The sequence below is a fragment of the Vicugna pacos genome, chromosome 14, assembly GCF_048564905.1.
Source record: "Vicugna pacos chromosome 14, VicPac4, whole genome shotgun sequence".
Lineage (NCBI taxonomy): Eukaryota > Metazoa > Chordata > Mammalia > Artiodactyla > Camelidae > Vicugna > Vicugna pacos.
This window is the reverse complement of record NC_133000.1, coordinates 31681162-31694092: the sequence shown is the minus strand read 5'-3', so window position 1 is coordinate 31694092 and position 12931 is coordinate 31681162. Positions and strand designations below refer to the sequence as shown.

Sequence of the window (12931 nt, the reverse complement as noted above, 5' to 3'; positions counted from 1 at the left end):
CCTTATTCCCAATTAATGTTGTAAGTTTTGTATGTACATAAACCTGGCTGGGGTAATAGTTGGAGACTGGCAATCTGTCATTTCTTTTTCTTTTCTTTTCGTTTCTGTTCTTTATTTTTTTTTGAAAGTTCTATTCCCCATTGTAAGGTCGGGTTCTCAAAATAAATTTGCTAGTAAGATTTCCCACAGGGACAACTCTGTGGCATGAAGCCTTTGTCTCTACCAATCCTGGAAGACTCTCTGTCACCCGAGAAAGCTGTCACCAGCCAGGAGGATGTTCCGAATTTTGGAGTTGAAAGTTTCCTCATAAGAGTTTTACTTTTATCCTGAAAAATTCAATGGAGGTAACCAAATTGAGGAAAATATTAGACCAGACTCTTACCTAACCACTCAGTCCTGAACCCAGTGTCTTTCAACTTGGACTCACTCGGGATGTCTCCACTGGGTGAATATTTTCCTCATATGTTTCCACCAGCCCCCCTTTGGACATATCCTCAAGGTGGGTATTTCCTATTACCTTTCAACCAGGCCCCACCCAGTATGTCTCCACTGGGTGGGTAATTCACCTCAGTTTCTTTCAACTGGAGGGCCACGTACCTGGATACACCGCCAGATAAAACTTAGGATCATCAACCAATATGTGAGATCCGAGAACCAGGAGAGACTCACCCAAATTCATCTGGACTCCCCGAGGAGGCGGATGGGCACAAAGGGCCACTGCTGGTACCAAGGCTCCGGTTACTCGGAGAGTTCAGGTGGAGAGAAATCTGCTGTGGTGCTTCATGGTGTCCAAAACTGTTGACTGAAATACATGTGCAGTCTAAAAGTTAAGAGTTATGTTTTATTTGGCGGGAGGACTCGAGCTGAGCGGACAGTCACACAGAACTCTATGAGGGACTGTTCCCAAGAGGTTGAGGAAGAGCTAGGATATATAGGAGCTTTACAACAAAGACCAGGTTGTTGGAACAATAAAAGATTGCTTGTTATCTAAAGAAAGCCAGGTATCTCAAGTTCAAGGATTTAGTACTTTTGTATGTATGAGAGGAAGCAAATATTTGGACTCACTGAATTCATTTTTTAGACAAGCACCTAGCTATCTCGGGCCAGTAGCCTGTCCTTTCTTATTCTGAGTCTGCTCAGATGACACCATTGTGAGTTGCTGTAGCAGCTGGGCTGCAGGCCTGTCCTAGCTGGGGGGTGGTGGCAGCCTTTAATGACTTGGTTTCAGTATTCTTTGTTTACTGTCATGGTTGCAGTATTCTCATTCACATTGTAGTATTTTCGTTCACAGACCGATTATGGATAATCTGCAACCTTGGAAAGCAACCGAGATGGAATTACTGCAGGTACCTTCTGCTTTAATAAGCCGTGTGCAAACATAAACATGGAGGAAGCATACACTTGGATTTGGAGGTGTAGGGAAGGGTTTCTGCACATTACAGGAGAACGCAATGCAGAAGTCCTTAAGTCCAGCTTTCTTTACTGTAGTGGTTTCTGAGAACAGTTTATGATATTTAACCAACATTGACAAACGGTGGCACACATTGCATTTAAGAGCTGGCTGGCTGCAAACTTGTATATTGGACAGGTGGAATTCATAGGCAAGTGGTCAGGTGGATGGGAGAGAGATGGAGCCAAGGCCTGGGCCCAAATTCCGGTTTAAATCGCCATTTCTTCACCACAGGGCCTTGGAATAGAATGCAAACTCTCTTAACCTGTTGGTGAATCTGTGAAATGGGCATGAAAATATTCGTTTCTTCCTGGGATTGTTGTAAGATCTAAAGAGTATTATAGCACACATGAAGCACTTAACTCACTGACAGTTAGCAGCGTTCACTGTGTGGGGCCACCCCGCTTAGCATGTGTCAGAGCCGTAAAGGCAGCATTTGTCTGTTGAGGATGCACTTGTAGCCCCTTGGCTAGGTTATGAATTTGGTGATTTCCTTTAATCCTTGTAACTCTATGTGCCATGGACAGTTATTTTCATGGACAGATGAGGAATCTCATGGTAAAAAGATTGTATAATTTGCCCAAAATCAGACCATAATTTTGGGTTCAGTGGCCTCGGTTCAGCATGGGCCCCTGGGCCTTCTCCCCTCTCTGTTCAGCACCAGAGCCAGATATGGAGTCGGCTGTTTCCCTGCCCAGGGTATCCGGCAGGCCGCAAGACACATCTGGCCCTGTGCTGCTTGAGCAAAAACTCCGAGGAGAGACAGTTACAAAAGTGATAAACATAAAAACAGACGACAGCAAATTGTGATCAGCTCTGAGAAGGAAAGGAACACGTCTCGCCGTGCAGAGCTGGGAGCTTTCCCGTCGGGGCTGCTCTGGGGGTGTTCATCTCAGCTAAACAAGTTCTGCTGCTGCACCAAGGCAGGAAGGCAGGGCGCGTGTGGCCAGGTAGACAGGGCCTCATTGATCGTACTCATTCCCCATTAAGCGGCAGCTTTCACAGGCACTTACCTAGTAAACAGATGTGGGCCATAATCATCACGCACTTTGCTTGGTAGTTTTATTTGCCCCAGCTTTGAAATGAGGTCATTGAAGCTGGGGAGTTTGCTGCATGCCCGTGATTACCTTGCAAATACCCCAACTGTTCTTTCAATCTAGACTGGTGTGGCTGTCATGCCCCAGCCCTGTGAATGGCATCGTGTAGCTTCTCCCAAGTGGCCCAAATGACTGACATTGATATGCTTAATTCGTTGGAAATGGTATGTGACAATAATAGAAAAAGGTGGTAAGAAATTGTTTGGAAAACTGGAAAAAACCTATTCTTCCCCAGCTGGGGGAGCGTAACCTGTATCATTCACCCTACTCACTGCCTGTCACCTCCTCCCTGCCGACTCCGTGTTCAGAAGCCACTCTGAGCCTTGGGAGAACATTTTGCCTCATGACACTTTTGACTAGGACCCGCGACATCTCTGTCCCTGGTTAACTCTCTCTTCAAAGCCATTTAAATTTTTTGCAGGCTCCTCCACTCAGATGTAAGAATAGCCTCTTTAAACTTCTTGATGCAGCTCCGTAATGAAGATCTTGCGAAGGAAACATAGCCAAAACCTGGGAGTTATGCACATAGTGACTGCAAACTCAGCACTTTGTTAGTTCAGAATCAGAGGGGTGAGTGACTCAGGAAAGGCTTTTTTAAAGTAACAAGGGGAAAGTGAAAGGACGCAGGCTGTGTGAGAAAGAAACATCTCGGTCACAGCCAGCAAGGCACCTGTGTTCAGGATGGGGTGTGGCGAGTGCAGAGTTCTCACTAAGAAAAGAGTGGTGTGATGGGAGCGAGGACAGTTGGGTACTTTATTGGGGAGGAAAAAAAGTGGGCTGTACATTTCCTTGTTGAACAAGAGGATTGTGACAAGATGTGCTTGTATTTTGGAGACAGGGGTTTTGTGGGGACAGGCCTAGGAGTATGCTGTATGGCTGGGGAGTCAGCACAACAGAGAAACACAGAGAACTGGGCAGACCCCAAGACCCATGCTGGGGGAGAGACTGCGCACCAACTGGAGCCCTGGAGGCTGATCCTGTCCCTTAGCTGTGGCCTCAGACCTCGCTTCACAGCCCAGTCCTGTTGATACAAGAATAAAAAACGTTGGGCATGAGACGGGGTGTGTCCCAGGCTTTCGTTGAGCCCCTGGGATGTGCCCCACCAGATTTTGTTCCTTAACTTCATGCAGTAAAGAATTCAAGAGCAAGCCAGTGTTGAGTAAAGGTAGATTTATTCAGAGAGATACATTGAAATGCAAGAGAAACGTCAAGATGTGTGGGGGTTTGATGCTCATATTAGAAGTAGGTACACACTCCACAGATTTTGGGCCTTCCCCAAAGAGGGAGAGAGAGTGGTGACCGCGAGGTGGCGCTGTGTTGCTTGTTTTCTTGGGCTTGGTGGTTTCATATGCTAATAAGTAGAAGGGCCAGCCCTAGGGCAAGGGGCTGGGATTCCCAGGGAGTTGGCAATTTCCCACCCTTTGACCTTTTGTGGCTATCATTGGGACTGCCATGTGCCTGGGGCATGTTATTCACCACGTTACTATTACAATGGATGTTTACTGAATCTCAAGATCTGCTAGAAGTTAAATCTCTTCATCCTGAGCCTCAAGGCCTATTGGGGGTTGAATCCTTTAACATTTTGATGTTAATTGCTGTGGCCTTCCTTGAATGGCTGTGCTCTTCCCCTTCCATCCTGTCTCACTGTGATGACACAAAGACAGCAAAGGTCGGGCTCTACCTGTGCTCCTGCATTTAACGGCGGGAGGTGTGGGGTGGGCTTATGATGACTCTGAGTGGTGAGAAAGATGTTTCAGATTTTCCTACGTGAGACATGGGGACCTGACAGCAGCCTCCGCAGATTTATCTCATGGGCATTATCGCTTGTGTTGTTATGGAAACAACAGGCCAGCCAAGAAAAAAGAATAACTCAGAGGGTTGGAGTACTGAGATTTATTACGCTGGCGCGCTCAGAGGGGCTTCTTTTCCAAAGCTCTGAGCACCTCCAAGACGTGCACATGAGGTTTTATAGGGTTAATTACAAGTATGGGGTTATTAGCCAATAAGGCTCAAACAACAAAAAGCAAGGAATCAGTACACTTAAGCTTATCAATTTGGAACAGATCCCGTTACTGACAATTGTTGTCCTTGGATTTACATGTTAGCTTATTAGCCCAGTAAACTGACACTAAACTTCAGGTTTACCAGGTAGCCCAGCAAAACTTAGATCAGTAAACCGACACTTATCACACTTAGATTTGTGACTTAGCTTGTTAGCCGAGCTGGGGTTTTCCTTCACAGTGTCACTTATCTTTTTTATTTTTCTTTTTATCTTTTATTTAAGTATTTAATCCAAATTTAATATCAGAGTTTTTTGGGAAAGAAATTTCTCTTTATCTTTTCTTTGGGGCTCTTTTGGGGGGCAGGTAATTAGATGTATTTATCTGTTAGTGGAGGCCCTGGGGCTTGAACCCAGGACCCCGTGCACGCTAAGCACATGCTCTACCACCCGCCCCATCATCTTTTTGCTTTAGCTGCCAAGAATCTTACAGCTGAATTTCTAGTCGGCCTTTAACACTTGCCCTGACTTCATGGAATCCATTTTTACGAGTTTATCTCCCCCTGGTTTCACTTAAGTATTGAATGTCCATTTTCTCTTCACTCTCCGTTTTGCATTTTTGTTGTTATGGTTGTTAAGCTGTGTTTAAAAAAATGTTTAAATTCTCTTTTAGCAAGAGTCTGAATGTAAATAAATATGTAAACAAACAGCACAAATAAATGCTTTTATATATTCTAAGCTGTTTAGTAGTTACATAAAAACCGAATTGAATATTAAAGTGATAACATTTTAAAAATATTTTTTAATTTTTTATAGAGATATAGCTGATTTAAAATATGATATTAGTTTCAGGTGTACAAAAATGCTCCATTTATAGTTACTGTAAAACATTGTCTGTATTCCCTGTGTTGTAAGATACATCCCTCTAGCGTGTTTACATTACATGTTGCAGTTTGTTTAAGAAAGTTGGGTAACGCAGAGTCTGGGACGTGGCTGTGTCTGACTCAGGTTCACGCTCACCCTGCCTGTCAGAGCTCAGGCCTTCACTCCTTTCTGCAGGGGAGTCAGTGGAGGCAGCTCTCATCAGCGCTGGCACCACCCTCTGAGTGGCAGTGACAGCAGTGACTGTGTGTGGACTTGCAAATTGTTGTTCCAAGAGCTTTATATGCGTTTCTAAATTTAATAATTAAAGCCCTCCTGTGAGGAAGCGTTTTAAGTTTTTAATGCATAATACAATTTATTTAGATATTGATAGATTTCAAATCTCCGGAAAATTTACAGGAGTAGTACAGTAAACGCTTAGATACAGTTCACCTTAAAGGGCACTATTTGGCTTTTTGTGTCTGGCTTATTTTAGCATAAAATTTCAAGGTTCATCCATATTGTACCCTGCATCAGTACTTTATTCTTTTTGTTTGATAATATCCTTTTCCATTTTTTTTGGTTTTAGTCTATTTAAAAATATTTTCATTGAAGTCTAGTCAGTTTATAATGTTGTGTCAGTTACTTGTCTACAGCACAACACTTCAGTTAAATAGGAACATACCTGCATTCATTTTCATACTGTTTTTAAACATAAGTTATTTTAAGATATTAAATATATTCCCCTGTGCTATACAGTATAAACTTGCTGTTTATTCTTTACATACTCAGTATCTGCAAATCTTGATCTCCCAATTTATTCCTTCCCACACCCTCCCCCCTCTGGTAACCATAGTTTGGTTTCTGTGACTCTGTGTCTGTTTCTGTTCTGTAGATAAATTTATCTTTTTGTTTCTTTTTTTTTTTTTTTTAGATTCCACATGTGAGCAATCTCATATGGTATTTTCCTTTCTCTTTCTGGCTTACTTCACTTAGAATGACATTCTCCATGTCCATTGATGTTGCTGCAAATGGCATTATTTTATTATTATTTTATGGCTGAATAGTAGTCTATTGGACAAATATGCTACAACCTCTTTATCCAGCCATCTGTCAGTGGACATTTCGGTTGTTTCCATGTCTTGCTATTGTAAATAGTGCTGCTGTGAAGATTGGGGCGTAGGTGTCTTTTTGAATTAGGGTTCCTTCTGGATATATGCCCAGGAGTGGGATTGCTGGGTCACCTGGGAGGTCAAGGTTTTGTCTTTTGATGAACCTCTATATATTTTTCCACAATGGCTCCACCAAACTGCATTCCCACCACAGTGTAGGAGGGTTCCCAATTCTCCGCAGCCTCTCCAGTATTTATTGTCTGTGAACTTCTGAATGATGGCTATTCTGACTAGTGAGAGGTGATACTTGATAGCAGTTTTGATTTGCATTTCTCTGATAATGATATTGAACATTTTTTCATGTGCCTACTGGCCATTTGTGCGTCTTCATTGGAGAAATGTTTCTTTAGGACTTCTGCTAATTTTTGAATTGAATTGTTTGTTATTCTTTCTTATTAAGTGTAAAAGCGGTTTACATATTCTGGGAATTAAGCCCCTAGCTGTTTCATTTATTGCAAATATTTTGTCCCATTCCATAGGTTGGTTGTCTTTTTGTTTTGCTTACGGTTTCCTTAGCTGTGTAAAAGTTTGTAAGTTTAATTAGATCCCTCTTGTATATTTTTGGTTGTTTTTCTATTGCTTGAGTAGACTGCTCTAGGAAAACATTGCTGAGATGTATGTCAGATGTTTTGCCTATGGTTGTTTCTAAGAGGTTTATAGTGTCTTGTCTACATGTTTAATTCTTTAACACATTTTGAATTCATTTTTGTGTATGCTGTGAGGGAGTAGTCTAACTTCAATGATTTACATGCAGCTGTGCAGTTTTCCCTACACCATTTGCTGAAGAGGCTGTCTTTACTCCATTGTATGTTCTCACCTCCTTTGTCAAAGTTTCAATGACCAAAAGTTTGTGGGTCTATTCTTGGTAAATTTGTTTATCCGTTCATTGATGGATGGATATTGTTAGTAACTTTTGGCTACTCTGAATGATACTGCTATGAATATTGATGTGAAATTTTTTATGAGAATATGTTTTCATTCTGTTGGCTGTACATTTGGCCCGCCATATCTGTAGTTTCCACTACATGGATCCAGATGGCTGATTGTAAAGGGACTCGAACATCCTTGGATTATGGTATCCAGGGTGTGGGGTTCCTGAAACCAACCACCCAAGGGTATTGAGGGATGACTCTACATATAGGAGTGGAATTGCTGAGCCATATAACTCTAAGCTTTTGAGGAAATAACAGACTTCTCCAAAGAAGCTGCACCATTGTCCCTTTCCCCTGGCCGCATATGAGGTTTCTCTGCCTCCTGAATGACATTTGTTATTGTCCATGTTTTGGTTATAACCATCCTAGTGGGTGTAAAATGAGATCTCATTTTGATTTTGATTTGGCTAGTGATGCTGAGCATCTTTTCATATGCTTATTGGCCATTTGTATATGTATCTAAATTCGTGGTAAATTTAAAAATTGGGTCTATTTTATTGTATTGTTCAGTTGTAAGCATTCATTATATATCCTGGATGCTACTCTCTTATTAGATACATGCTTTGCAAAATTTTTCTTCCATTCTGCACATTGTCTTTCACTATATATTTTTAAACATTAAAACAATTTCTTTACAGGGGATGTAGTTAGATGTAATGATTTATTTTATTTTTCTTGCTAAGCACGCACTCTCTGACTTGAGACACCCTTTTCCCCCGTCATTTCACTTTCTTGATGATATCCTTTGTAAGAAAAAGGTTTTAATTTTGATGAAGTCCAGTTTATCTGCTTTTTTCTTCTATCAATTGTGCTCTTGGTATTGCATCCAGGAAACCAAAGCCTATCCTAGGACCACAAAGATTTATACTGTGTCTTCTTTTAGAAAGTTTATAGGTTTAATTTTTACATTTCTGTCTGTGATCTATTTTGTTTTAATTTTTATTTGTTATATAAAATATGGGTGTTCAGATTCCAGATTGATTCTTTTGCCTGCAGATACCCAGCTGTCCCTGCACCATTTGTTGAATAGACTATTCTTTCAATGGGGTGTTTTTGGCCCCCTTGTGGAAAACTGTCTGTAAGTGTAAGTTTTTCCCCCTGGGTTTTTATTGTGTCTCATAGATTTATTTATCCAAACTTATGCCAGTATCATAGTGACATATTACTATAGAATTTTATTACCCTTCAAAGTGAGTCCTCCAACTTTACTCTTGTTTTGCAAGCTTGTTTTGGCTATCCTGGGCCCCTTGCACGTCCATATGAATTTTGGGATCAGTTTTTCAATTTTTGCAAAGAAGTCAGCTGGAATTTTGCTAGGGATTCCACTGTATATGTAGATCATTTTGAGGAGTCTTAACATTTTTAATAATATTGTCTATCATTCCATGAAAATGGGATGTCTTCCATATATGTAGATCTTTTAAAATTTATTTTGGTGATACTTCAAATATTTCAATGTACAAATCTTGTAAATTTTTGTTAAATGTATCTCTCATTTTATTTTTAATGCTGCTGTAAATGGAAATGCTGAGTTTCTTATGGGTGGGACTATATATCAATCTTCTTATTTCTAGAAGTCCTTAACAGCAAAAACCCTAGGTATATATTTGCTACATAAATCTATCCACAACTATTCCCCACCCCGTGTTATAAGAAACCAAGACCCAAGTTAAGCTACCTGAACACCTATGTGGAAATGTGAAATGAGACCCTTGGGTGGGGCTTTGTGCAGATGATACTGGAGCTTATTCAGGATGGCTTCATCGTAATTTCTTTTAAACAACCCTTTTGGTGTATTTAGTCAGATACATTAAGAACATGCCCTTTTGATGTGCGGAGTAGCTAAGACTATGATTTTCAAATAATTTCTAGTGAGAGTATTGTTCTTGAAACCTAATTTGCATCAATCATTGAAGATTTAAGTTTCAGGAGCTTTGACTAAAGAACACCTGTCTTTAATCAATAACGACAACTAAATGCTCAAGCAACATGTAAGAGCTTGAGCAAACTGCCCCCGCCCCATAGTGCTGGATGGCTGCAGCTGCAACTGGAGTCAGCGCTTACCTCTCCCAGTACGCTTGTGCTGATCTGCTCAAAGGGGATCGTCCAACAGTTTGTCAGTAGTCTGTTGGACAATGTCATAAAACATTGATTGAAGGTTGCTAGATGCAATATATTCTTATTAATATTAATTAAGCACATATTGAGTGCTTATTGTATGATGGAATTGTCCCTCAGCCTCACATGAATATTATTTCTCATAAAACCTCACATATTTCCTTGTTATTCTCACTTTACAGATAAGGAGACTGACAATTAGGTCTTCTCTCTTTTGGGGGGAGCTCATTATCAATGATGGGAAGTTATAAGGAAAAAGATATTGATTCATCATGAGAAAACATTTTTCTGAGGGTCAGCAAAGAAGAAGATGAACACTGAAGAAGATGATCATTGTTCTAGTGAGACAAGCCCTGGGTTGTGCGGAGTCAGCATCCTTGTCCTAGACAAGGCACGTGTAGAGCTGCGTAGTGGGTGAGGCGGCGCGGCCGCGCAGGGAACGCGGATGCTGGGCCGTTGGGCTTTGCTCAGGCCCGGTGGGGCTTTCTCCTAAGGGCAGTGGACCATCATTGACAGATTTTAAGTAGGAGAGTGGGGTGATCTCGTAGTTCACTTTTGTCTTGTAGAATGCTTAGAAACATTTAGAAGGCTTGGCAGGAGGTGATGTGATGAGTCAGAGTAGGGTGGCTGCGAGGTGTAGCAGTGTTCAAGTTTCAAGTTGTTTTCAGGCCCAGGCTTGTGGCTCAGTAGCCGTGTCAGTTTGAATGACGCACGCAAGGAAGTGAAACAATTTATCTAATCAATTGGAGCAGTGATGTACCCAATTCCCAGGACTGTTTTGGAGATCCAGTGAGATAACGTTTGCAGTGTGCAGCGTGGTCCCCAGCACAGAGTCAGTGCTGAGTGAGTGTCAGTGAGTATCTGGTAGCTCAGGTGTGGGTGGTGGGACTCGGTGACTGAGGATATCTGGGCCCTGAAGGAGGGGTCCATTCACATCTGTGAGTGATGGGCCTGAGTTGGGAGAGGCATGGAGACCTTATCCCCCTACCAGAGGCCCTGGGCAGGACGGCTATGGGAGGAGCACCATGAAGTCAGCTCTTTGCAGGTGGAGTTGGAGGTGTCCTTGTGACATCTAAGTGCAGTGTCACGAGATGAAAGAGGAGGTCTGGGCCCAGGCTGTGCATTTTCCCATAATGTCAACTCCTGAGGATTCCGAAGTATTGATCACTGAACGGAAGTCATACTTTACAGGACAAATGAATATTAGTATCAGCTCTGTCATCAAAGCTCACGTCTATTTATTCATCACTCAGTTTGCTAATTGGGTACTTACAGAGCTCACTTCACCGTCCTCCCGTGGGCTCAGGCTCCACAGAAAAGAGCCGGTGTATCTCCCTCTTTTCCAGAAGAAGACACATTTAGCTTGTAGCCTTCTGTACCTTGCCAGACTTAGGATATTAGTTTGTTGGTTTAATTGTTTTTTCTGTTGGCCATGTCCTGACAGGAGAGTAATTTTACCTCATGGTCATGTTTCAATTAGCTGTTACTGAGAAGTGCTGATCTGATACATAGTGTATGTATTATATTAAATTTTTAGAGTAGTTATCATTTTTCTGTCTTTGCCCTTTAATTTTGTTTGCCCCTTCAGTGTTCTATCCTTTTTGGGGCCTTATATTTTTTTAATTAAAAAATGTCTGTTAACAGTTAAGAAAACAAAAGCAAAGAAAAAATGCACATGAGAGCTAAATTTAGAAAATGTCTAGTGTGTTTTCTATCTTGGCAATGGAGGGTTCTAGAAACTCGTGAAAAGTTTCATTACACAAGTTCCTTAAAATGCTGATTAAGAAATAAAACCTTCCTTCCTCATCTTTCAAGCTGCACAACTAATTGTCAAGAAAGTGAGGGGAAATTCTCAGAAGCCAAGAAAAATGAGAAAGCAGGGTTTCTGGGAGATATGCGAGCCTTAGAATCCCTCGGGTGCTAGTTCGCTCCTGAACTGATTTTCAGTTGCCTTGACAGGAGGGCAAGATGTGAGCCCCAGGCCTCTCACACTAGGAGTTGGATGGGGGTTCATATTATGGGCCAAGCCCATCCTGAGGATCTTGGTTTACTAAAGGGTGAAATAGGAAAAAAAAAATTCCTCAAGACAAGAAAGTAAGGAAAGTCAATTTTGTTGGAAGAGGGGAAAAATAACAAATCCAAAGTAAGGATATAGTTTGAAGCTGTTCTGGCATGAGAGTGACCACAAACTCCTGGCAGAAAACCACAGCTACTCCTTGATTGATAAGTTGTGTTTTGAATGAATCAGTGAACAGCCATTCTGAAAAAGGCCTCCAGAGTCTTGTGGATCAAGATACTGGACAGCAAACACCTCTCTTCCAAGGTCTCATTCAAATAACCTGAAAGGTTTTAAAGGAAAGAAGCCATAATCATAGTTCTATTTATTGACATTTCTATATGCTACGAATTCAGAGGTGACTATGTAGTTGTCTCCTCTTTTATGGACCTTACTTTCTCTTTGGGGAGACAAAATGACATAGTTGGTTATCTTGGTGAGGGAGGTGTTAGTCTGTTGCAATTAGTCAGGAGAGGAGATTAAGAAACACTGAAGGGTGGGTGAACTTTTTAGCTGAGGACAGTCTTGTTCACTTGGCTTTTAATTGCAGGCTCAATGAGCTGTCCCTGGAGGGAATAGACCTTACAGAGGATGAACTTAGCTCAGGCCTCATTGGAATGGACAAATGAACCTGGAGAAAGACAGTCAAATCTGTGCAGACATTAAAGTTCACTTGAACGTGCTGCATCACTGAGCCAAAGATAGGACAAATATGCAGCAGTTCTTGAAGACAGAAAAGTGGTTTTTAAGGTTCTCCAAGAATGAATCCCAGGGAACCGAGATGGCCAGTTGTCAAACTGAGACTTTGCACTTTGGACGGTGTACCCAGCAAGGGTATTGGCCTTTTATATGTTTCCATTTGTCTTTAATACATGTCTGTTGATGAGGACGTGGGCACAAATGTTTGACACCTTGTCGAGGCGATTTTGGATACCTGCCTAGAAGCACGGGCACAGATGCGGCTGCTTCATACATCTTGCAGCCCATCCCTTTCCCCGGCTCCTTGATCACGGCAGAGTGGTTCCTTGTTGACCTGTCCGTTTCCTCTGTGACATCATAACACATGAAAAGACCGGAGCATATTAACTTGGCTTTGTTAAAGTCAAAGGAACAGATCAAATATGGAGTCAGATTTGTTCTTTCCTATTTCAGTAGTGCCATGGAGAAGGCAGTTTGGTCAGCTTTTTGTAGTGTCCTGGAGGCTTTCTCTCTCAGCTTCTGGGCGCCTCTGTTGAAAACCCTTCAT

General features: G+C 41.8%; 1 protein-coding gene and 1 long non-coding RNA gene across 2 annotated transcripts in view; one reads left to right on the top strand and one right to left on the bottom strand.

The window, feature by feature from the left end:
• The window catches only part of LOC140701208 (uncharacterized), a 541330-nt gene that overhangs the window by 52217 nt on the left and 476182 nt on the right, over positions 1-12931 (top strand). The gene's annotated exons all lie outside the window — the stretch shown is intronic.
• The window catches only part of LOC140701225 (uncharacterized), a 60968-nt gene continuing 51062 nt past the window's right edge, over positions 3026-12931 (bottom strand). The window contains exon 2 of the long non-coding RNA XR_012080187.1: positions 3026-3086. This is a non-coding gene — a long non-coding RNA (uncharacterized lncRNA). The remainder of the gene's footprint in view (positions 3087-12931) is intronic.